This window comes from Sturnus vulgaris, chromosome 3 (assembly GCF_052056855.1).
Source record: "Sturnus vulgaris isolate bStuVul1 chromosome 3, bStuVul1.hap1, whole genome shotgun sequence".
Classification (NCBI taxonomy): domain Eukaryota; kingdom Metazoa; phylum Chordata; class Aves; order Passeriformes; family Sturnidae; genus Sturnus; species Sturnus vulgaris.
Window position 1 is genome coordinate 99,243,101 of NC_142245.1, and position 27,248 is coordinate 99,270,348.

The 27,248-nt window shown below is 37.6% G+C and overlaps 1 long non-coding RNA gene across 2 annotated transcripts in view; it reads right to left on the reverse strand.

Annotated features, from left to right (window-relative positions):
* Positions 1-8,910: 8,910 nt before the first annotated feature.
* Positions 8,911-27,248, reverse strand: part of LOC106857558 (uncharacterized) — a 125,605-nt gene continuing 107,267 nt past the window's right edge. For both annotated transcript variants that reach the window (XR_015802911.1, XR_015802909.1), the window contains one exon: positions 8,911-9,243. This is a non-coding gene — a long non-coding RNA (uncharacterized LOC106857558). The remainder of the gene's footprint in view (positions 9,244-27,248) is intronic.

Consider the following 27,248-nt stretch of genomic DNA (forward strand, 5'->3'; position numbering starts at 1 on the left):
ATGTCATTAATGAACATTTGGATTTTAAGGGATGGTTTTGTTTTACCTGCACCCAAGTATTTAATCCTTTTGCTTTAAGCTTCCTTTTAGAAAATTAAAGGATAGTCCTGAAGAGCTGATCAACACTGGTAAAATCAGGACCTACTGGTAAAATCTCTACTTACATTCAAACATCAAAGCACTTTCCAGAAAATCTCCAGCACAGTTGTGAGTTGTTTGCTGCCTGTTCTTGTTGGATATATCTGTACTGGCCCCACAGAATAAATGTGAGCCAAGAACTGTTATCCTTAGGCCAAAGGGCATGCACAGGTGTCATCTACATCACATCACACTTAGTCCAAAGACCTTGGCTATTCAGGAGGTTTTAAGACATGGTTATGGTGTGCTGTACATTTCTCAGTTCAAGGGCCTGAAAAAAAGCAAGGACCATGTCACAGGACATCAAAGTGAGATATTTTTTATGGCACAAAACAAAGAAATATTACATGCCAAGAAGACATGGAGTTTGAGTACACACACAAACATCTGCAGACACACACAGCCTTCATAGATATTGATGGAGGGGTGTAGAGAGGGAAAAAAACAGTACTATTCATTGTAGCTTTGGCACATATTCTACAGTATATGTTATCTACCAAACTGTGCCCAGACAATGTCTAGATCACTAAACTGTTGTTCTGCATGTAAACATGACAGGAAACACCCAGTATGGACAAGCAGTTGTTTAGTGCTTAAGTTTATGCTCTGCTCCTGCTTTATTTGGCAGCAGAGAAATGTCTCTCATATGATGCTTGTTGCATGTGGTACAGTGTTTTCAATCTTCATGCTTCCAATCACAGTAGTGCAGTTTGTGCTATTTCCACAAGAATTCCAGCTATGTTGTTCACACCATGAGGTGTCCATGTTATTTGAACAGCCTTGGAGTTTTCAGCTGTGAGGAATACCTGGGCAATTTTAGGTCTCTTACAGACTTGAAATATCATTTAAAGGACTATGACATGAAGGGAATTGACCAATACTTACACAGCAGCTTGGGATCCCCATCTCTTATCTTGCATTATATACATAGAGAAGAATAAATACTAGTTTTTGCTGTCAGAATAGTCCTGCCTTTTAGCTATTCATCTTAATGAATTCAAATAGCACAAACTTAATATTTAGTTATTAGGAATATACATGTATACCTGTGGACCAAAAAAGAAATATATGTATAGAAATAGAAATTACAGATTACATTTCTAATGCCTGTGAAACCAGTTTTATGAACAAAGCTAGTATATGTTTTATTGATACTAAAGGTTAAATTTTTTTTAGCCAGCTATTATTACTTAAAATATTCGCTTGGAAAGTTCATTTTCTGGGTTTTTTTAGCCAAGAGAATATCAAGCCCCATTGGAGAAACATATTACCTGACACTAATAGGGTTTTAAAAAGAAGCAGACAGTGTTACTAATAGCCCTATTCTGGTTCCATAGATAAGGAACCTTTTAATGCTTTACTTTGTAGGAAGTGAAATTTCTCATCCTTATTTAAGATAAAATGTCAGTGGTTACTGAAAGTACATGTGAGGTTTCAGTTTAACAATTTATTAATGGAGTGGGGTGCACTACAGAGTTTCTAGGATCCAATTTATTTTTAGTAAATTTTAGCCAACAGCTATGATTCCTATTGTATTTCTTGCTGCCTTTATAGTCTCTATACCAAATATGTTGCTTCAACGCATAGCTGGAAACAGGTACTGAAGTACTACAGAACTTATTTCTTTCTAACATCAGTAGCTGCTTCAGCTAATTAAAGACATCGTTCTCAGATCTGCAAGGCTGAATCTAACTTGATGAGTACATTCAGTGTGCCACACGGCGACGTGGTCCTGTGTGATGTATCTGACATACCAGCTTTTGTCTGAAATAGCAGAGAAGAAAGAGCATGTAGCACATTGGAGATCTGAGAGATCTAACAAACTTTCTTCTGTGGTTAAATACCAGTACTGATCACCAGAGGCTTTTTTGACATTATTCTATCCTCCAGACTTCCATTAATGTATTGATGAATTATACTCATTTCCTTTGTAAATCAAGAGTAGCCTCAACAGGACTGCCATTGAGAAGTCTCTATCTGTGTGGCATGGATTTTTGAACAAGCTAAGACAATATTGAACAAGTCCCAGTTTTTCTAATACTTTAATTGTCAAAGATTATTCCCCAGAAGACACCCTAAATTCTCTTTAGGGCCTTTATTCTATGCACTTACTATAACCCTGAAATGATTACAAGCTACAATAAACAGCCCCTTCCTGGACTCTATACAATATTCTTAAACTGTTCTTCTCAAACATGGTCATGTTAGACAACACCCAGAACAGCATTCAACTAGTTTGACTGTCACTGCTGGCAAAGCTGGAGTGAGTCTTCTGAAGAAAAGAAACCTAAAAACTTACAGAGCCAGGACCAGATAACTGAAAAATCTGAAAGCTAGTCAAAGAAACTCCTACTTGTCCAGTAAAGACATCGGACTAGATAAGAAGCTGTGTCAAATATTCCTCATTGCAAAAAGGTCTCATCCATTGGAGAATTCTTTCCTATCATCCAACATTCCTATCTTGGAAAAGAGAGAACAGATTAATGCCTTTTTGATTGCAACGAAAGGGCTTTTTTGTCAACAAACATAGAAAAAAATTTTTTACAGATGATTCAGATGTAATTCTGAGATAATCCCATGTGCACTGTCACCCTAGGAGCCTGCAGTACTGAATCTATGACCATGGTCAACAAATAATATTCCAATATCTCATCCTTACATTAGTTTTTGCTTTACCTCTTCAAAAGTTCTTGGAATATTTTTCACTCCATGGCTGCAGATGATTAAATGTAAATTTTGAGCAGTCTTCAAATATTAACAGGCATAAAGAAATGCATTCATTCACCAAAGGACGGAGGTTTATTACTTCAGGTTATTTTTTGGAGGAAAAGTGCTGAAAAGTCATGGTTTCAGTTTAAACACTGAAAATAATTTAGTTTCAATCACTGAAACTGCTTTTTGCTTATTGTTTAGGCACTTTAAAAAAAAAATAAAAAAAAATGAAAACAACCTGAAATTCAACAGGATTTTTAAGCACTGAACATTTTATTATGTTCCATATCACTTCTGTAATACATATTTCTTCCTTTACTTTCTATCAGATTTTAGGAAGATCTCTTCTCCAGCCTAGTCAATATATGAAAACTCTTCACTAAAGAAATATTTCTTCGTACATACAAATCTCTACTTAGATAGGGGTGATATATCAACAAGATGCAATACAACTTTGTATTGAAAGACATGAATTTTGCTACAGTCACATGTGCAGTCTCTTCTATACCTGCACAAGAATTTGCTGCTTGTAAATGCCATGTATATTATAATGGCATAAAAATAACAAAGTCTGAGAAAAATGACATGATAATCAAAATAGTAGAAAAAGATTTTTTTTTTAATTGTGCAGTATTTTACTGGTTAACATTTCCCACAATTAATCTGACACTAAGTTTATATTGTGTTTCAAATCTAGCTATTCCTAAATATATATATCAATCCATATTGCTGACACTTTGCTTCTTTTGTCCTGCCAGAAGATTACATCCTCACCATGGTTTCACCACTGGCAAGAAGCCTAGGAGAGAAGTTTGCAGATGGAAAGGGATGGAGAAATTCCCAAATAATCTGTTCCATTCTGGCCATGCCCACCAACCACTGCATTAGGGACCTTGCTTGAGCTGATACACAGTGGCCCTGCTTGCAGAGCACAAAGTTTTGAGTCTGAAAAATGATGGATGAACATTAGGTTTTGGTTCAGTTACAGGTCTGGGAAAAATTAAGAGCAGTTCTCATTTTATCAGAATGAATTCACCCATCCCTAATATAGAGCTGGCAAGGTATTTTTTGCAACTTTAGAATACTGTTGCATAAGCATAGTGACTAAATGATAAATGTCTCTAATGGGGATGGAGTAATGGGCTTGAACTACTGTAGACAACTCTGCTGGAGCTGCTGTTCATCTCTCACAGTACTGCTCAGCTTTGTAGGGTACCAGAAAAACAGATATTCTTCTCCCACCCCCACCATGCTCCTGAAATGCTGTTACAGGGAGTGTTGTCATTACAACAGGAAGTACACAGACTGGAGATATATATTAAAGTGCTGCATTTGAATTTACCCCATCACCCTGAAATACTCATGCTAACCTGAACATTTTTTGTCCACAGTTTATTGATGTTCTATGCTAAAATTACTTGTTAAAAAAAAAGCCTTGATTATTGATGATGCAAATATATTTCTTCATTATTAAGTGAATTACAATTAGCTTGGATTTTAACATCTATTCAAAATGATAGCAGAGGGCAACTTGCAGCAGAAAAAGGGTTGTAAGCTTTCCACTTACCAATTAATTCTATTATCAAATGCTAAGAAAAAATGTGCCTGCCAGCTGTGGCTTTATTGTGTTTTCCCAGAACTAATAATGGGAAAGCTGTGAAAAATTTTCTTTTATTACTTTTTTTGTGTCTGTGTGTATGTGTTAGCCAACAATAACAACAAAAAACACACTCTTTTATTCCCCACAGAAATACTATTTTTCAGAAGGTGATCTGAACAGAACACTAGGGTTAGAAAAACTGAAATTAGGAACTTCAATTTTAAGATGAAATCTCGTTCCTGCTAAGCATTTCTGAGATATCCTGAGCAGTAATTTCCCAGTCATGTAGATGCAAAGATAATGTGAACTGGTTTGGATGAGTTACAGTGCAGTCCAAAGCAAACTCATTCAGCCATCTAGAGCTGGTGTTTTCCTACCTTTGCATCAAGGATTACATCAGTGAGTCTCACTGTAATCCTGCTACTTTTTTTTAATTGACCACAGACAATTTTATGTGGAAGAAAAGCTTCTGCTTGCTTCTTTAATGCCCTCTGTGGTCTTCTTTATGATTTTCCAGCTGTGTACTGTAAGAAGCATGTCAATTACAACAATTTGTTTCTAATTGAGAAGGCAACATCAAAATCATTTATTTGAAATACTTCAAATACTAATCAAACTTTATAAAGCTCTAATAGTTTTTCCCTTCTTGTGTCACTATTAAATGGATCAAAATTCTGGAGTCTCAGTTAGTGCTCTTATTTTAGCATCTTACCACTGAACACAGGATTAATTTTATTTCTGCCTCCTAATCTGTGGATTTTATTTCACCAAACCCCTTAATTTAATTTCGCTGGGCTCCTGGTTCAGAAAACTGGTAAGAACTAGTTGCTTCTCTAGGTAAGGCCTTAGGCAAAGAAATAATGAAAATACTTTTTCAGCTCCTTTCCCACTTGGTGAAATTTCTTCACTGAAAGCATAATTAGACTGTGGAGCTCACAGAGGTGGGATGCCAGCTAGGCAAATTTAACTAAGGTTTTATAGAATAACAATGTCCAACATTGACTACTGCTAAGAGAAAAAAGAAGTGTAACAACCAGATAACTTAATGCTTTATAGCTTGAGGTGACTTTACCTGAGAGGATTAGAATGTTAGAATTAGAACCCAAACTTCCTCAAGAAAATTATTAGCATTTCATGGGATTTCTAGCATATTGTTCTGAATTACCTGGTATTGGCTATCTCAGCACAAGGATAATGAAACAGAATTTTTTTAACCAGCAAAAGGAAATCTGACCCAATATAGCAATTCTATGGAAGCAAGATTTATGAAATGCTGTAGATATTTTAGTGACTTATAGTAATAGTGCAGGTTGGCAGTGGTATTCCATAGCCCACAATATTTTAATTTATTTTATTATATTTAAGTGTTGATTTTAATATCAAAGTATATATTTTATAATAATATATAAAGATATATTATTAAAGTTTTATTATTCAAAGCTGTTAAGGTTTTATTTTTGATCAATATAGAAGAATATTGAGATTGCCTTCCTTAGGCACATCTTTGGCTTCCTTGTTAGTATCCCCTGATACTTGAGAGACCCTTGAAGATTACATATTGATTACCTGCACCCTGCTTTTGTCCTGTAAATAAAGGTCATTTCAATTGATTTTTTTCCTGGTATTCCTTGAGAACTCATTAGGCACAGATCTAACGGGTCTGAGTATACTAAACACAAGAGTCAAAGTCTGATCTTCATTTCACAAAATATACATTTGTTTTACAGCCCAGTATTGAATAATGTGGGGCTCTCCCTAGAGAAACTAGTCACAAAATCCAGCTTGAGTCTGTCTTCTCTAAATTTAAATTGTAATGTACATATACTGTAAAAATATATTCTTAGGTCAAAAGATAGTATTTCTTCTATAACTTTGGACATCAAGAAGAAGCACCTTGGAGGAATAATGTCTAATTATTCTAAACCACGTGTATTGAGTTTGCATGGCCAGATTTGGTAGCAGGGGGGCCGCAGGGGTTGCTTCTGTGATAACCTGCCAGAAGCTTCTCCCATGTCTGACAGAACCAATGCCAGATGGTTTCAAGTCTGACCCACCAGGGGCCAAGGCCAAGTCCATCACAAGTGGTAATAACACCTCTGTGATACCATATTTAAAAAGGAAAAAAGTTTTATTGTGCAGTTGTAATTGAGCTCAAAGAAGAGGCCAGTGTGAATATGTAAAAGAAGCAGCCCTGCAGATCCCAGATAGTGCAGAAGGAGGGGCAGGAGGTGCTCCAGGCACCCGAGCTGAGATTCCCCTGCAACCCAGGTGAGACCATGGTGAGGCAGCTGTGCCCTGCAGCCTGTGGAGGACCATGGGGGATGCAGAGATCCACCCACAGCCCATGGAGGTCCCCACAATGGAGAAGGGTGACACCCAAAAGAGAGTTGTGACCCCATGGGAAGCCCAAGATAGAGCAGGCTCCTGGCAGGGCTTGTGACGCTCTGGGGACCCAGGCTGGAGCAGGCTGTTCTTGAAGGACTGCACCCCATGGAAGAGTGACCCACATTGCAGCAGTTCCTTAAGAACTGTAAGCCATGAGAAGGACTCACACTGGGGAAATTGGTGCAGGACTGTCTCCCACGGGAGGGACCCCATGCTGGAGCAGGGAAAGGACTCCTCTCCCTGAGCAGCAGCAGAAACCCTGTCAGATGAACTGACCATAAGCCCCATTCTCCATCTCCCAGTGCAACTGAGGGAGGAGATAGAGCCCAGGAAGGAGGGAGGGGTAGGGAGAAAGTGGTCCTAAGATTTGGTTGACTTCTCATTATTTTGCTCTGATTTTGATTGGTAATAAATTCAGTTAATTTCCTGAAGTCTTGATCTTTTGAAGTCAGTGATTTTTCCTGTCCTTATCTCAACAATAAGCCTTCCATCATAGTTTTATTTTCCTCTATTCAGTTGCAGGGGTGAGTGATAGTGGGGCTTTGGTGAGTCCCTGGGACCAGCCAGGGTCAAACCCCCAGACAATGTAATAATTACCTTGGTTCCATGACAATACAATTTCTTCGGCTGCTTCCTTGAAACTCTGTTACATAGCTTGCAGATAAAGTGTTTCTGGCCTGGTCTGATGAGGTAAGCTCTAGGACTCATGAGGCTTTATGTTCATTTGGAATAATTTTGCTTTACAACGGGGATTTTTTTTTTACCATTGTTTTCCAAACATATCTGTCCCAGAAAGGGGACAAGACTTTTGAAATAGAAACTTCTGTAAATCCAGGCAATAACACACACTCACACCTTATACACCCAAAGGATTAAATTTTTATAAAGCTCTTATTTCACAATATCTGATATAGAAAACACCACGGTATCACCGCTGCAGGGATGTAGCGATGTTTTCAAAAGAAAATGTGCTCCTTATTCCCACCCTGTGATAGCCTTGCAGCCAGGGAGCTGGCACAGCTCTCGAGCCCACAGGGCTGGAGGCAGGTCTGCAGCTGGGACAGGCTGCATTGCCAAATCACCTGCCCAGCAGAAAGGATCTCATGGGGGCTCCCAGCAATGTCTGCCTTTCCCCTTGAGGCAGCTCTGTGAGTAACACACGACATTCTCTGTCCAAACCTGTAATAAGACTTGAGCTAGAGTTAAGCTCTTAGGAAGTCGCAGAGAAAATTCCTGTCAGATATATAGAACTGCTCATTTCAGTCAGGCTCTACTGGTTTTTTCACATGTTCATTATAGATATAATGTAGGAGAATAATTTAAATTGTAAACAAAGCTATTATTCCTTCATATAGCCAATAGCAAATTGCTATTAACATATTTTGATTATTCAGTTGGTTGGATGTTTATAAAACATATTCTAGCATCTAAGTGGAAAAAAACTTGCAGATTTTTCTGTAGCAGATTTTCTTTCCTGTCCAGACAAGAGGAAATGGAGGGATATTTGTAAAGAGAACCTTCAACAGACATTGTTCCTCAAAAAAGTCTTTAACAAAGTTTTACAGAGTTTTGCATGTTCTAGGCTTTTGATTTCTCAGAGAGCAATCAGTGGGGAATAAGAAGTAATAAGAGCAAAAACACAATGAAAGGAAAAATTTAAGGAAAAAATATTAGAGACTCTGGATTGATTAACTGCAACCACAGAGAAATGAAGGGTGTGAATGCAGTGATTTGATAGTAATACTTACTTCCCCAAAGTTTAAGAGTGCCTAGTGTTTCCTTTCTGGCCAAAAATCTTCCAAATTAGTATTTTACTTAGATTTTAAATAGAAGCAAGATCTAATAGTGTAACTAATTAATTGAGCATATTCGTTTCCCAGTTCCTCTACTGCATAGCCTTCTGCAAGGACAACCCACTAAATGGTATTGCTGTAAAGCCATGAAATTCCTTAAAACAAGACTATGAAGATAATAAACAGTTGAACACTCAAAAAATAATGTATTCAAATTTATTCACATATTCTTAGTCATTAAAATTTTGTTAGAACTGAACATTTTGAAAAAAAATTCTCTTAAGCAGCACATTTTCACATATCTGATAACACAGTTGCTGTCTATCTATATCTGCAGTTTGTGCATGAATTGTTGAAGGAAAGCAGAAATGGATCTCCTTATCTTTTAATGTGGACTGCCTTTTGTCCATCCTAGATTGCTCTGCTGATTTAAGGGTGTGATTTCCATGTGCTTTGCTCTCAAAGTACTTGTCTGCAACTCAGCAGAACATGTGCTTTCTACAGACTAGATTCCAGTGACCACAGAAATTGTATGGTCCATTTCAGACAGGGAACGACCCTGCTCCAGCAATCACCTGCATCATATTTCTTGATCAGTATTCCATGAAAGACTTGCTGCAAAGAGAGGAAAAAGAGAAATTGTGCTTCATTAATTAAAAAAAAAAATTATCCCATCTTTAACCTGAAATAGGCAGAGGTTGCAGAAGTAGGAAAAATGCATTTTTTTGCTTTAGATAAATTTGTTTTCCCCTCCCAGCCAGACACTTACCAAAAAAAAAAAAAAAAAAAAAAAAAAGCGCTCTTTCTTTCACGAACAGGATTAAGCTTGGAATAGTTTTTGTTTATTTACAGACCAGATGTTCTTTCACACCATCCCTGTAGCACCTCTGGAGCATGCTTATCTGTGTTAAATTGGCATGTCCTCAAAATTAGTGTTCTAGTGTCATCACACCTCACAGTACTATTTTAAATAGATAATATCACTTCTGGAAGCTGATGAACACTGAAATAAAACAGTCCTGTATCTTATCACCTTTTGTCATTGTCTAGAAACTTTGCCATGGTATCACAGATAAAGTGAATGCATTAAAGAACACACTAGAGGTTCAATAAAAATTAAGGACATAAATATAAATAAAAATTCCTTTATTGAACTTACTATTTATTTTTAAACTGAATGAAAAAGGTTATCTGCCATCAACCCATGACTACTCTAGGTGGTTTGTACAAGGTTTGATATTTTTCACCTATTTTGTTCCTAGTTATTCCTCCAGCTTCACTGTAAATTGCTAAAGAACCTGCAAATGCTCCCATGCCTTTCTCCTGTGAGGTCTTCCTTTGTAACAATAAAGGAACCAAAGCTTTATGTAGCCACACTAATATCTTTTACTAAACGTTAACTTTAGCACTTAATCAATTCTACATCATGAGAGCTTATCTCTAAAAGTAATTTTCTCTTCTGACAGTCACCAAGGTACTGAAAAATGTCTTCATCATTGGTTTTGGGTTTGGTTCTTTAATGGGCAGGTCTTTTGGTTGAAGCTCTTGCATCTACCAGAGCAGCAAAGGGAGGAAAGTTATGGCTTGTCATGTGGGAAGGCTGATGACAAAAGTATGAAAATTTGTTCATACACTGGTCTTAAATTCTAAAAACCAAGCATCTGTCATGGACCAGCACTGGAGACCAGACCTTGGGTCCAACCCAGGTGAACTGACCCAGTTTAAAGTGGTCAAACTTATAATGTAATTTTTGGTATAGATAAGGAAGCATTATCATACACTAGTCAATCTACATCTAATTTATTTTAGCCTAAAGGAAATCTAGAGGAAGAACACCTATATTTATATAAAGACAGCACTTTTCCTCTAGTCTTCAATGCAGCAAATGTTAGAATTTATTAATATGCTGAGAAATGTATTTGCATTATAGTCCATAAAATGATCATAATCTCTGCTAGGGTGAAAGTAATTTAAAAGCTACTGTTTTATAACATAGTTTTACAGACTTATTAAAGTAACTAGGTATCTCTATAAGATAGAATTGCTCTTGCATTGCAGTCTGAAGCACTTTATTGCTGTATTCTTTAACCAGACTAGTGCTTTAAATCAATTATATCCTGTTATAATGGTCTTTTTACTAAAATACATTATTTGCAACATTTCTGTGGGGTAATTAATTGTATAATTTTAACATAGACTCCATATATTCCACATGCTGTATATGTGTGTGTGTGAAACAAACCACACCTTTATGAAGCATTTTTAAATCATTTAATTTCTGCCATAAATCATTTAAATGGCTCTTAGTCTGAGTAATTACTGTTGATTGGTTCAGTGTGCTGTTTTACTTAATAGATTGTGTTTTTCTAATTGGCCAAGATTTTAATAACAAATTACAAAAGGATATGGGGGAGCATGGGTAGTACAACTAGCAGGTTTAATATATCTGGTGTCCTGAACTCAGTTAATTAATCCAAACAGTAGCATTTGAAATGACATCTGGTTGATACAATGGAAAGTGCTTTTATAATCCTAAAATGCTCTTTAACTAATCTGCTCGTGCTTCTAAGACATGTATTTTTAATTACTGTTATTATTTTAAATAAAACACAGTTGGTTAAAAAAAAATCCATGATGACTTGTATTTTTGGGATATAGTGCCCTTACAAGGTTTTTATCATTTAATTTGAAATTCTTGCTCATTAAATTATTTTGGGACATACTGTGATTCAACTTTCTTGAATCTTGTCTTGAGGGGAAAAGCACTGTAGCTTGTGGCTAGTGGTCTTGGAGTTGATCAATGCCAAATCTCGTCCTTTTTCAGATATTCTGTTCTCAGATAATAATTTCTTCCATAAAAATTACTCTTTCAAGAAAGCAACGTGTCAACTGGTATGTGCAGAAAATAAAACAACTGAGATTGTGATCCTGGAAATTGATATACTTAAACCATCGGGTTTAGCTGTTCTAGGTGGACACTCTCATGGAATAACTTCCATTCACTTTGTGGAAAATGGATTTATCTCAGCATGAAAGATGGTACTTCCAGAATGGGGGAAGCTGACTAGGCAATAACATTTCCACTCAGGATCCTGAGCTGAGGCCACTCTGCAAGAAAGGGATATAAATTCCATTAATTTTGGCTCATTGTTCACATTAAGCCCTTGCACAATGGAGAACTGAGAATAGGTCTTTGACCTCCGCATAAGAACAGCTGATAGGTAACCCAGGAGTTTATGTTCCCTGTAAGTTTCATTTGCATCTCTTTTAGATATGGTCAGATTTGTTTCCCCTGGCAAGAGGAAAACAATAATTTTTTAATATTCCTCCCAGATATCAAATGTCACTGCCTCATGGAGCAGGCTTTCTTACCACTTCTAGAGACTGTATTTGCTTCAGCAATTAGGATGGTAGAAAAATCCTGACTTTTATTTCCTCCTAAGTATTGAACAGGAGCATCTGAAGTAGTATACTGCATGGCTCTAAAACTTATTTTTTTATTCTAAGTTGTGTTAAGCATATGTAAAACAGTGTCTGTAATTGAAACAAACTCAAGAAAGTTTTAAGTTACATGTCTCAGGTCCTGATGGCTGTTGAGATGGAGTAGGACCAGTCTAAACTCATTGACAAAGCTATCCCTAATCAAGGTCATATTCAGGATACAAGCAGCAGCTCCAGCACATCTATGTCATGTAGCAACACAAAATTGCTGGAAAATTTATTTATATACTTTGTTTCCTAAATCCGTATACTTATTTTTAAGAAGGAATTAAAATTAAGAACAATGTTCAAACTGTAGAAAATTAATGGAAAATAAAATTTAAGGGGTGAAATTTAAATTTGAACCTTGCAGAATTCTTCCCTGCTACAAGTTTTAAAAGGAGTGTATACTGCTATTTCTGTTTCAAATTAATTTATCAAAAAATTAGCAAAACTCTATAGAGTATATCTATCCCTCAATACAGCAAAAATCTCTCATTTCAAGAAAAATAATGTCCTTTTTCAACAGGGAGAAGTGCTGGCCAAAAATCAAGGCATCAGTCTTTGTGTTACACCTTTAACCTTGTTTTCTGTTTGCTCTTTTCTTCCCAAGACCAGAATTTAGATAAATCACTTAGGACTTTCGTGATCTATTGGATGCTGAGTGGGACCTCAAAAAGCAGGGAAGTATGAATAGGTAGGGACTAAAATAGTTATAAAATTAGTCCTATGTTCCCACTGTCTTCAATTATACTTCAGAATATTGTGCTAAGAGTAGATGAGATCAAATTGTCATATGCTGATCCTCCAGCCAGTGGGTATCATCCATCACCTTAAATGTCATATGGTAGTGGGTACCACAAACAGCACATCTGCTGTGGGACCTTGTTCCTAGGCAGGTTTCTTCACTTGTGGGATTTCAGGGTGCCCTTTAAAGAGAGAAGAAAGGGCTGTCTTTTCAAATGTAGCACTGCTGCCCCTACCTCTGCGTCGCCCTAAGGCAAAGAGGAGCTTCCCTGAGCAGCCCTGGGTGGAGCTGTGACCTTTCAGTCCCTGCCACGGTGGGTGTTTTAGATACTAACGCCAGAGAGTTTCAGACCAAGGACATCTCACTCCATCCGCCAGTCTCCCAGAGCCTGCTCATTTGTAAGGTTCTCAGAAAAGTCTGATCTCATATAACAGGACTATCCAGAACAGGGACTTCTGTCCAAATGGGAATTTTGGCTCAGGGTTTCTGATTACTTCTTAGCATGCAGTTAACTGCTTAGTGTTACACAACAAAGTTGGTGTGTGAGTTGTTCAACTCTTGTTCCTATTTTATTGCTTTGTACTGTATTGTAGTTTTTAGAAATAATTACATGCTAATATTGTAATTATAGCCTTTTCAATTTTAATTTATTTTCATGGCAACAGCTCTGGTGAGGTTTTCTTTTTTAAAAAACAGATACAAATTATAATGAAAATAATATGCAATTTAGAGGAATCTGTGCAAATGGATCAGTAAAACAAGTTAATAGCACAAATAAAAAAAAACCAACCCAGTATTGAATAAACCCACCACACTCAAAAACAGGTAAAAAAAAAGAAAATTCCCACCAAAGGTTTCAGCATTTGTACATAAGTGGATCTTTGCAAACAAGCAACTCAGCACAGTCAGTTTTCACAAAACTAAAATATTCGGCAGCATCAGGTGGTATCAGGCCCACAATCCCTTTTTCTCATTCTTCCAGGATCCCTTTCTTTGAGGAATTGCATCTCAGTGATGACAATGGAATACCAAACAAACAAAACTGCTTCCCTGAACAAAAGATAGCTAGCATGGGAAATCCCCCAAAAGCTTAACAGCTCCTGCACATATATTGCAACCTCCATTCAGAAAAGATGTTCGTGCTTGGGTTTGCCTCCTTTGTCACAAGACTGTTCTCAGAGACCCACATTGCATTTGCAGTAATCTGTCTGACACCTTCTGCTTCCACTGAGTGTACAGGGAGCCAAAACTGACCAGTCCTGAGCAGTGGCACAAACCACACACACCTGAACTGGACTGGACTGGACTGGATAGGATGAGAGTCACTGCATGAGCCAGCCACACGTGCAACTCCTCCATGTGCCAGCCACCAGCCTTTGGGACTGTGTCATCTCAAGATGGATCACTGAGCACATTTAACATGTAACAGTGAGTGACTTCTGCCCATGAAAGGCCATACCAGAACAACTGCCCCTCCAAATCCTGTGAAATGTGTTTGTGCATGTACTTGAAGGTATACACTTTATTCAATAGTCTACTTTGGGTTTATCTCTAGTATCTTAAAAGGCTGGAACCTTTAAGTTTGGTTAATGCTAATTCTTTTGTTCTCTGGGGGTTCTTGTTCCATTACCACTCCTGAAATTTTCCTTTAAGATTGTAAGTGATGGGACTAACATCTTCTGCATTTGCTGGGCTCATGCCCTTTCTCTAGAATGGTTTTCTGCAAATAGGTCGTCCAAAGGACACTATGTCAGTACCATTCTCTCCACACCTATTTTTCATGTTCTGTCTCTTCATGCTCATAAAAAAATGAATAGACAAATGGTTTCTAAGCTGAACATGTCTTCCAGTATTCTGTGGGTGTTGATATTCAATGCACACTACAACATTTGATTTTAAATGTATCAACTAAAATAATGTATAAGGTACCTTCAAACTATCCGTCTGAAAAGGTATTTTCTTAGTGGAAATAATTGTGTGAAACTGATCATTGCAAGACATGAAAGACTTAGATTACATTCTAAAAATGATTTTACATTAAGTGATAAGACCTTTAGTTCTTTGTAGACTTAACAAATTATTTATATTATATAAAAATTTCAATTTTACCTCAAAAATGCAAGCAAATCTAGGGTGCCAGAGGAAATTGTCTCCCAACACATGATAATACTATATACAGTTTTAGGGAAGAAATTAAAAATAACATTGAATTGAAACAGTCAAGGGAATTTAGGTAGGAAGAACATAATTACCCAAGCTGGAATTTGTCCAAGACACTGGGGCTAACACTTTTTCCCTTTTGAAAAGTGCCAGGAGATCTTTAATGAGAACAAGTACCCAGGGATCTCTAATGAGAACAAGGTCGGGACCTTTATTTGATATCTCAGCTGAAACACAGCAATCTCAGCAGCACTATACTACCTAACACAAGGCTGGGGCATAAGTTCAAATCTGACTCAGAAGAAGAGTGACACCAACAGCATCACTACCACTTTGTTCTTTTGTGCTTTTCTCTCCATAGTTTACTCCCACTCTACAGCTTAGCAAAGTGCTGTTTGTTAGGTAGTACAGAACATAGGAAAATTGTTATTTCTTTTTAAATATATTTGGCTCAGCTGTTATTGTTCCCATTTGGTATTTTCTGCTGGGTAAATCTGTCAATGGGTACTGGCTGACTATGAATGGTGAACTAACCAAGGACAGTAAAGAGGAGTCTACTCTTGACATGAGAGAACATAATTATGACCAGAAACACAAAAGCAGAAAGTATATCATTCTAGTAATTTTAATCATTCTCATTTGTTAGTAGAGACCTTAAAATAGTTTTGCAATTACAGTTTTAGATAGTCAAAAGAGTCTTTTCTATTTAGTGCAACATTTAAACATCTGTTTTGTCAGTCTAAATGCTATCTTTCTGACCTCTCCAGCTCTTTGGGGTATAAAAGTGAGAATTTGGCTATTACTCATACCCTTTCTATCGTTCAGGTATATTATGGTCTGTTTGCATATTGTAATGTAACAATTTCCAAAACAGTTCCAAAAACACCAAAAGAAATAAAAAAGTGAGCATAATTTTCAAATGCTACTGAACGAGAACCCCACACATTAATAAATAGTCCAGTTTTCAGAGACACTGAGCACACTCAGATTCTGTTTATTTTGGTTTATTCCCACTGATGGCACATGATCACATGCTAAAAATGTGCTTGGCAGGATTAGGCCTCAAGCCGAAACAACCTAATTTAAAGATACTTCAACAGTGTTCACAAGGGCAGCAAATATAAGCATAGGCACTTGCACTCTTATTGGCCTTACATTTATTCTAGGTCAACAACAAGCACAGCTGTTTCCAAATGATCCATGGCTTTCACAGCCAGAGAACACAGTCCTAGTTTGACTGATCAAGAAACAAAAAATCCAATGTTGCAGGTAGCAAAGTGTGTTCTTGAGCTCCAAATACTACATGTACCACACTAAGAAAGGCGTAACTGAGCTTATTAAAATATAATTTTTTATATCCTTTTCTGTTCACCAGCTACAAGACTGCGAGTTGATCCTCAAAATTGCACCAAAGAGTATCCCTGATTTTTCTGCACCAACCAAAAAGACAGATTTCCCCAGCTGGACAAGCCACACTTTCATACACTCTGTGGAGATCACAATTGAATCAGTATGTTGATGGACTTAATTCACTGTAGTATAAGAGCATAATGGCTTGCTTCATCTTTGACATCTCTCCATGCCTGGCAGATCCTGAGGATCCTATCTCTGCATTATTTAAATTGCACACTCTCTTCCTTCAGATTAGATTCTTTGACTGCAGGATCTTCCCTTGAGAAAAAAACTGCACAGGAATGACAAGTCAGAAAATTCAAGTCAGCCACAGCTTTCTTGGCTACCAGAAAGCCATACCATATGATTCCAAGTAATGCTCATCAGGAACACAAAATAATTTGTGCAGCATGTGTGATACTCTTGCTAAACTCTTGGTTTGACATAGGAACCTGAGAGAGAGAATAATTTGTCTAAGAGGTCTCATTTGCTATGATATTTTCAATTATTGTCTTTCATTTGATATCTTGATAAAAATTACGTATCTTACCCTACCTGGTTAAGAGCAATTGCAAATTATTTTGAAATCTCAGCATTTCAAAGGCTTTAAAATCAAAGGATTCAAGTGAGATTCACAAGACAGAAAAAGTGCTTTGTTTGGCAAGGAGATGGCACTTGACTTGGGGAAGATTGGACATGGGAAAAGACCACACAGCCACACTGCTACCTTCTCTTCACCTGACTACAAAAGATGTCAACCACATGGATAGGTGGTGTGGGATGGAGTCCAACTTCCCTCAACCACCTTCTCCCCTTCATCAACATCTGCCCCTGCACAAACAAGGTCCTTTGTCCAAAGTCCAGGAGGCAGTTCACTGAACTCAGACAACTGCCTGAAATCTATGTGACTTCATTTGTCTTGTGAATTTTGAGCCATTAAAGTTTTGTATTTGCTCTTTTTATCCATACTATATACACGAGTGCATATCTCCAGTTTAACTGGATTATGTAAATGACAGTCTAAGTATCTAGACGTCTCAGTGTCTTTATGTTAATATTATTCAACCATTTTTCAGGCTGCATTGTATACTTGGATAGACACAATGTGCATTATAATCAGCTCATAAAAGCATGATGCTCTTGGCTGGAATAGCATCCAAATTTAACTGAGAAAGAACCCGTCCAATGACTGGACAAGTATTTGCACACCTGAACTATTATGGCTGACTTCATTAACAATGTCAGACATTCTCACTTGCAAGATGACATCTCCCAGATAAACATTTATATTCTCCTGAATATATTGTCCCTGAGTAGGTTTAGATAGATAATAGATTATACACATACACATACACATACACATACACATACACATACACATAAGTGTATACTTGTATTTTCTAAACACATGTGAAAGTTAAACCCGAAAATGTGAAGTGTCCTAATTTGAATAAGAAATGAAAAGCCCAAGGGAGTTCAGGGTAATTAAGGAGCCAAAAGGTCCATTCAAGTAAGGAGATGAAGAAATCTTAAGATTTTCCTATCTATATGTAAAAACATGAAGAAAAATTATAATGTTACGTGCACAAGACCAGCCCTTTGCCCAGGCTGAATTAGAGCAGTTACAGATAACTGCCAAGTCAAGGGCGTTCAGAACACAGGAGGGTCCTGCCAGACCCATGTCCCACTCAGCAGGACAACATTTCATCACTGCTGCTCTTTCAGCAGGGTGATGGGGGTGAGTCCTGCCTTGCAGCTCACCAACCTGTTCTGGTACAGTGTTTTCTGTGATTCCTTGGCTTGTGCCTGACATCTTTCTCAGGTAGGTTTTGGATAGGTCCAAGACAACTTGGTTTCCAAGAGGCAGTAACCCAGCATTGCAAATATCTCAGAAGATACCAAAGATGTTTGAAATATCCAGCAATCACTTACCTAGTACTAAAAAAATTTAACTTCAATCTCACTTGCTTCTCCTGGACACTAACCAGAAAAGCAACAGGGAAATTTTAATCTGTGGCAAACCAGGAGTCTATACAGACAGCAGTACATAGTGTATCCAGCCCTGTCTTGATTCAGAGAATGGATTTACTCAAGTTCACATTCACCATATTATCAACTTCACCCCTTGGCAAGGTCTTTTACAACTTTTATACAAGTTGTCTGACCAGAGACAAGAACAAAACATGCATGGTTTTACCTGCCCTTTAAAACACAAGATCAGTGACCAACAAACCCCAGAAGAGCTGAGTCCCAACATATCAGCATGAACATCCAAAGTTTCCTAAGAATTTCTTCCTATAATTTCTTGGATTTGCAATATCAGGCTAGAAGTCCTGTAAGAATAATGTGCAACAGCCTATTGCAGAGAAGAGATGAGAACATTTCAGAGGCTTAAAAAATATTTAGTTATTGCAATTTACAAGGGTTAAAGAAAAAGAGAGATTGTATTTTATGGGCATTGTCTCACCCATTCTTTGTTAAGATACTGACTAACCCTCAATATGATAGAAAAGAAATTGAAGAGGTCTTTGCTTGGCAGTGGGTCGAGAACAGCTGTGAAAATAAATGATGACTAGAGAGAGAGAAAATATATGAGGTACCAGTATGCCTTACTGTACTTTTAAATTTATGCTGCAGATGGTGGAGTGTTTTTGAATCTCAGCACTTGAAAATAACTAACCTGGCAGGTGCACACCTGGTGAACTTCTAAGGGGAGAGATCCAGCCATTATTATCATAGATGATCTAGTAGTTGAAGCTGAAGATATGCATGGCCATGCAATTTTTTGTTGGAGTTTTTTTTTTTTCTTACTTGGATGCCAAAATGACATATCAAGCCACAGGCAGAGAATAAAGTCTTGTGTGAAGATTCTTACACACATATACACATACTTGTCCATTTTCATGCACATTTCATGTGAGTATTTGGAGTTAATGGGAGAGTAGAACAGTTCAAATATTTTAAATTTTTAAAAAACTTTTAATTCATTAATTTTGGCATCTCATTATCAGAAGTAGTGATAACAGGAAGGAGACTCTACCTCCAGTTACAAAAAAAATTTAAAATATCCCTCAACTGCTGATTCTTTTCAACATCTGCCTCTTTTCTTTCCTTTCATAGAAAGCATGCATGAATAATCAGACCATAGTGCTGCTGTTAATTGAAAAAATCATTAGTAAACTTCCAGGTGCTGTTTACTATATAACTATTGTAATTTTCTATCCTAAAACCAGCATCTCACCAACATCATTGTCTGCCCTGGGGCACAGGGATTGTGCAGCTTTTACATTGTCAAAGGCAGTTGCAACCCCATTTGCTAGCAATGAAAGAAATGGATCCACACCTGCAGCGTTTGAGGCAATAATTCCTAATATTAGCTAGACCTCATGAGGAGAGGGCTTTTTTGCCAATCCTTTATGATTCAACACTTTACAATCCATTTGAAATCATTTAAATATTCTTTTATTGTGTTGCTCCTACCCCATGTTTATTCTTCCTTTCATTTCTCCCTTCTCCTGAAGCAGACCTACAAATAAAAGACAAGCATAGATCATACCATACCTATGCAGCTAAAGAAATAGAAGAATTAAAAACCACCTCTTATTTTAAAGTATTAAGTATTAGACCTATCCAAGAAAAGGGCAGAGAGATATTCTAAAAAACAGTATGACTAAGTACAGATGAAATCCAAAGCTCTTTTGGAAATAACACCTGGTTTCTACTCCAAAAAAAAAAAAGTTATTTAAAAGTCAGAATTGAATCTCTGGGCCAGAACAAATTGTGTCTCCTTAGCCAAAGTGCAGACAGTAAGATCTCAGCTGGTTCAAATCAGAATATTTTTCCTGACTTCAAGAAGGTTGCACCTGTTTGTGCCTGCCTGGGCTGTGCCCTTCCATACTTTCAGCTATAACATACCAGCCTTCCACAGATCTCCGGCCCTCTCAAAAACTAGTTTGGAATTCACAGATTTATCCATGTCTAAGGTGTCCCAAAAATTGTGAACTTCAACTGTCTCCCCAAGAGACTTTGCTCAGAAGAATTCATTTAAAGATAATTAAAGCCATCTCAACCATAATGTGTTGAGAAACTTTAAATAATGCTGCCAATATGGAATTTGCTAGAGATTTGAAAGAGTGAATTCAATCTTCACTATCATATTTATGGTATTACTATTCATGGTATTACTATGCTAAAATTAATACTAAAACAATTGTCACAATTACTTTTTACCTAATATATTCCTGGGAGGTTCAGCTCTGAGTAGCTTCTCCTAAACTCAAATTTACAACCTGCAGCATAGATGAAAGCACTTGTATACACTTAATTAGATATAGCATAAAAACAACGTGTGATTTAGTTACTCGTGTGAACTGGCTCATGAGCCAGTGAAAATTCTGGGAAGGAATAAAGGCCACAGCACTGTAGCCCAAGGAAGACAGAGGAGGTCCTGACTCTTTTAGTGCAGAGTCCCTCAAAACCTTTTGGGGTCTCTGAGAACTGGTGAATACAGCCAATCTATAAAGAGGAGAGACTGAGAAAAGAAAATCAGAGGATTTTTTCATCAAGAGGGAAGAAGACCAATAAGAAAATGATGTATTCTTGGGGCTTCTTTCAGTGTAATGTGCTTTAAAAACAGCTCTGTTCAGCTGAGCGTTTAAGCATTTATTTAATGGCTAATGATTAAGATCAAGTAACTGGCACATAAACCCTGCCAAACTTAAAGGTTGATACACCCTGAAGTGCTTTGTTGAACTGGGGCCCAAGCAATACTGACTCAATTAGAAAGCTATTTTAAAAACTCTGAAATATATCTGTCTGTAACAGATTGTATTGTCTTTCATAATAAAGAAGTTTTTGCATTCTCATCAAAGGAACAATCAATAGTCTGGTAACATTTTCATCAGGAACAGACATTTTCTATGCTTGGTCTTGCCTTTCGAGAATTCATCCATATAAACTTTCTTCTGATAACAAGAAAGTTGATCATATAAATATGTTCTTTGAAAGGACATTTTAATTTCTTAATTTTCCTTATATACTATCTTAAAGATATGACTAAAATGCACAAAAGCTAGTGCTGGGGAGCAGTTATTCAGTCACGGAGGACAGTATTTCCACACTTAGAGCTAATTTATTTCTACTTAAGGAATTTTATTTGTGACCCCAAAGCCTTCACAAGACATATTAAAAAAAAAAAAAAAAAAAAAAAAAAAAGTCAGAGTTGATTTGGTGTTTTTAAACAGATTTACATCCTGAATCATCTTAAGGCAAACATAAAGTATTTTCAAGTATTTGTTTTTACTTTTACCTTTTATTCGATGGCAAAACACCTTTCAATATAGGCTGAACTCATCTGGGAAGCCATAGACTCCTGTACATCTGTGAAGGCTTTAATCTGACTTCTTAAGATGTTAGTCAGATTCCAAGCACTTTGAAGTAAATGGAAAAAACTTTTACAGACATCAATATCTTTGATTCAGACGCTTTGGGTCTTCAGAGATCATTTTTTGGAAGACTGTCTATTGTGCTCTTTACCTGTAACGCTGTCTTTTGCATCACTAAAAATTTATTTAAAATCTGCTCCATAAATAATCTGCTATTTACAATTAATAATACAAAGTATCATTTTCCTCCTTGGCCTCCACATAGCATTGTTCCAGATACTCAACTGGAAGTTTTTAGTGGGTTTAATTTTCATAACTCTGTGAAGTTTGTTCCAAGATTTCCAGGTGTGTCGGATCACTGAGTTATTTGTCTTTAAATCTTTCAGGGTGAATTTTTGGTAGGTGCCAACCTTGCATGTGTCTGTTAATTGATGCTCTGCTTTCACCCGTGGCAATTGCACTTCATCAGCCTGCCAGACTCTGAAAGCATGAGCCAAATTAAAAGCCCAATGCTAAAGCTTTCATTTGGTGATTTTAAACTTCCATATTTAAGGCTGGCAAAATGTTTTGCGCTTCCCATCTTCAGCCTATCCTTTGGAGGAAGAAAATAGATATGGTCTTAGTCACTGGCATATAAACTGTGCAAAAAACAATCTTAGAAATGCACAATTAATTTGTGATGCTGAGATAATTCAAAAAGTGGATTTGAACAGATCCTGGTGTCAGATATCTTATTTTATATTTTGAGTTATGTTTAAAGTCTTATGACTTAAAGAGTTTCCTTCTCAAAGTATTTTCCTATCTTCCATGCATTAAAAGGAGTTGAAGGGATCACATACTACACTTGAAAGACTTTTTATTTCAGATACTTTATGTGGTAGCTTGATACCTGAGTGAAATCAAATACCACTTTCAGATAGCCCAAATGTATGCAAGTATTTGGCCACATCTGCACAATGCACCAAAGCTAGGTGCTTTCATGATATTCTCTTTTGATTTAGACTTCCTTTGCTATATCATAGTCCGTGGATTTCCGTATATTTGTGAAGTCACCATATCTAAAGGCAATAATCAATATATTAAAAAAGTCCTTGACCCAAGCCTACATAAATTTTATTCTTGTGTGAATAAAGTCTTGGGGAAAATGCATATATTTGGTTGTCTTCTACCCTTCATCGTTAAGATATCGCTTCTCCTACTACGCTTGGGAAAGGTTGTTGTCTGTTAGTCTGTGTAGGTGGTACAGGGATATAAATATTACTGCTAATAATAAATTTATGGCACTTCTTTATCTCACATAAATTAAGCAATCATCCAATATATAACTGTCAGGGCCCTGAGGGCACAAACAGCCGTGTCCCATCCCAGCCTCTCTGGGACCTCACTCCACCCTGCTCAGGACCTCATTGCAGCTTCCCAGGGCCTCCAGTCCCATCCAAGTGATGGTGCAGCAGTACTGATCTCCAGCCCCATCTCTGCTTCCATCTCCTTTTAGTCCTGGCTGGAGTCCCATCCTGTGCTCTGGCCCTGATTCATCACTTGCTGTGTTGGAGTGTGCCAGTGGACCCTGTCACCAGCACCTTGGGACTGTGCCCTGTGGGTGAGGGCACAGCCAGTGCTGGGTCATCCTCAGGTCTGGTTCCACAGCTCCAGCCCATGCTGCTCCCTCACATAACTATAAAATATACAATGGGGATTTAATTTATGCATTTTCTGAACTGATCCTAAGTATAAGAAAACAAAAAACTTACCAACCCACTCCACTAGGAATTACACCCTCTATAGAGATGAGCTTTATGGGAAATTAGGCATTTATTTCCACTATAATTTTTTTTAATTTATTTTTTATTCACTGAAAAACTGGTAATGACATACCCTGCAGGATGAATATGTTTGCAAAAGCTTTCTTGTCAGTTTTATGACTAAATTGTGTAAGGGATAGAAGAATGTTCTCTTTTGCACCTTAGGAAAACAACATTGACCCGATTCAGTCCGTCTCATGAGACCTGAAGAATATAGTTAAGAATGTGGCAGCATTAGACTCCCCTACAGTCATTTAAAAAAGCTCCAAAAAGAGTTCTTAAGGCGACTCAACTAATTTTCCAAAGGGATGGTGTTTTGCAGGAGGAAGCCATGTCCATCTGTACCACGGCCACTGCTGTAACTGCAGTTTGCTGCAGAAAGCAGGACGGTGGCTCTCAGAGGGCTCTGTTTGCTGGTGATCCTTCCACACTTCAATAACTTTCTCAGAGCACTGCTTGCATGAACTTTCATGAGAGGCACATAGAGAGGAGGTAGGTGCCAATTTTGACTATCCCTTCTGAGACATGAACCTGAGGCTGTCAAATAAGGTGGGAGGAGAGCAACTCAGGAAAAACAGCAGCCAGCAGTGTGTGCCTGACCTGTTCAACTCCCCTGGGCATGAAATCGTTCTGTTGCAGGCTGTGGATTGCAGCCGTGTACTGTTAGAGGTAACCAAATGCAGCTTTGGCCCTCATGGGGATGCCCCAGGGTCACTCCTGTCCCCATGGATGCAAGGCTGCCACAGAAGTGAGTCTCCAGGTCCAGCCAGTGGCAAGGCAGCTGGGTACATATTCCCAGAAGGCATACAAGCACACAGACATATGGCTGGCCCCACGGATCAGCACAGAAAACAGTGCCTTTAACAACACCCACACAAGCACAGACTCCACTCAACACACCTGAACAGCACAGAGACTCAGTCCTGTTCATCTTCTCCAGCTGTCTGGATTGAAATCTACTGGTGGAGTATGTAACCCCAATTCCAGGTTTCCCCAGCAGCTGCTCTGGAATGGAGACCAGTGAGACTCTTAGGTTGACAGCCTCTCATTCCAGTGCTTGGCATTGAGACCTCTCCTACCCATAGCCAGTACAACCTCAAGTAAGTTTTAAACAATCCAAAAATTCCCTTCCCTCTGCAACCCATAATAACACTATGTTCCTTTGGGCAATGGCACTCTAGTTTGCACAGCATTGCAGGGGTGTCTTGAAATGACTCCACTCAGCATTTGCTGATGAGTTTGTTGTTGGTCTCACCACTCTCCTTGGATGGTCTCAGGAATAGCTAATGCTTACATACACTCAAAGAAGGAATGGGAAGACTGATGAAGAATAAATTCATTGGAGATTAGCGTATATATTCTTTCCATGTCAGGAAGCCCACTAGCTGTAAGTGTTTGAAGGCTAGGAGAATACTAAAAGTGTCATATATACTTGCTTCATTCTTAAACTCTTCTCTTGATAGTTGCTTTTTTTCTGCTGTCTTAAACAGGGCATAGGGGAGATGAATCTTCATTTTTCTCCAGGATGACTGTTTTTGGAAGGCAACACAGATCTGTCCCCTTCTAATACAAATGTAATGAGCATTCATCTCTGTCATGTCTTTCTCCACTTCAGTCCTGTTTCATGAGAAGATATTTCAAATGTCTACTACAAATGAAATTATAGAATGGCAGGAAAGAGGATGGTCACATTTATCACATAAAGATACTGGCAGAAGCAAAGAGGATCAGTGAGTCAAAGGGCAGGTTAGAAGCATAAACTGATTTGGGAAACATTTCCCATGTTGCAGATTTAAGACCAGACATTAAAGCTGTCATTTTTATGAGCTAAAATTGGTCCTCCAGCACATTATTTGCCATATTTTTTACAAATCTTATTTTAGCCTTCTTTTACCTGAGGATAGACCAAGACAATATACAAACCAAGGTAAAGCAGAACAGAGAAGGTGAGTTATTATGCAGCCTCTAGATCTTTTATCACAAGCTGCTTCTTCGTTTAACATCTCCTCTGTGCTTTTCTCCATAAAGTATTATGTTTTTGCTCTAAATTAAAACTGAAGTATTTGCTGTTTCATGTGTGAGGTTTTTCTACAGATTATTTAAGGCACAATTTCTGTTTATAGTCCCAGGGTATACTCTAATCACCTTTGTTTACCTCATATTCCTTTCCTAATTAACTGACAACCTATTAGCATACATTTTTTTATCCCAAGAGTATTAATTATACGTAATTTATATCATAAGCATTTATTCCTTATCAGTCAGCTGAATAAAACATTTACCTGTTTATAGCTATTTGAGGTTAACGCTTTTATACAAAAAACTCACCTGAGACTTCCAATCAAATTATCAGATTTTTAATTTTCTGTTACATAATGATACTGTATTAGTCATTGTAGTATTTTATTCCACTCTAGGCTAAACAATCATTTAGTGGAGCAGAGTGTTGGCAGCATTAATTAACCAATGATACATGCTCAGTTGAACAATAAGCTGCAAATAATAAAAATGCAAGATGAGATAATGTATAGACCTTCTGTGTTAATTGTATGCTGGAAAACAGTACTAAACCCTACCCTCAGCTGTACACGTGTAGCTCAGTGACAGCTGAGCATCTTAGGGCAGGCTCTAGCTGACATGGCAGGACAAAACATTGTCACTCTCAGGCTGCAAAATTCATCACCTACTAACACTCAGTCATTTCTGAATATGAACTGCAGAACAACCAGGTGGAAAAAGGGGATATTCTATTGCCTTAGGAAAATAAGCTGATAAAGATACTGTTGCAAGAAGTTTTGAATTAAAAAAAAAACAAACCAGAACAAAACAAAACAAAAAAACACCTAGAACATTGTGTTCTTAAGGGACTGGATTCAATTAGTTTATCGCAAGGCATATCACGCCTTTTTTATCCTGTTTTTTTGACTCCTGACCCTCTTACTTTCATTTTCTCCTGAGTACTTAAGGATTTTTTTAATCCTTCTGGGGATTTCTGTACTACTCTCATGTTATTCACTTTTCATAATTATTTTCTTGTAGTATCCTTTTTCACATTTTATTTTTATTTTCCATTTCACTTCCAGTCCTGTGACACCAGACTCTTAACCCCCAATCTCCAATGCTTCTCACTGTATCTTCTGGTTCTTTCTCCCCTGCTCTTTGTTTCTGGCCTTCTCTCATATCACTGCCCCTGCACCCCTCTCTACCTCAGCATAGTTCTCTATTTACTTAGCTCTTACTTCATTCACTATTCATTATTCCCCTGTTCTTTGTACAACCATTGTGCCTTAGAGCTCTGGCCATGGAACAGGCTCCATTGTACCAGGCACTATAGAAACACAATGCAAATCATGTGCCTCTGACCCATGCAGCCAGATACAAGAGAAGAAACTAGAGGAGGCGACTGCTGGATCAAAAGAAAACCTTCTCCTTTCACCCCTGCATATAGATCATTCAATTTACTTTAGAAGGGGGAGAATAAAGACAGTGTTGTTAAACAAAAGTAGTCAAGGGTGGAAGCACGTGAGCATTTTGGGGGGGAGAAAGTATGAGAACAACACAGAAGAAAAGATGAAAAATGTGAGCCAGAAATGCTCCTGATTTTTAAGGGCAAGAAATACATAAAAGGACATTAAAAAGACCATACAACATGCA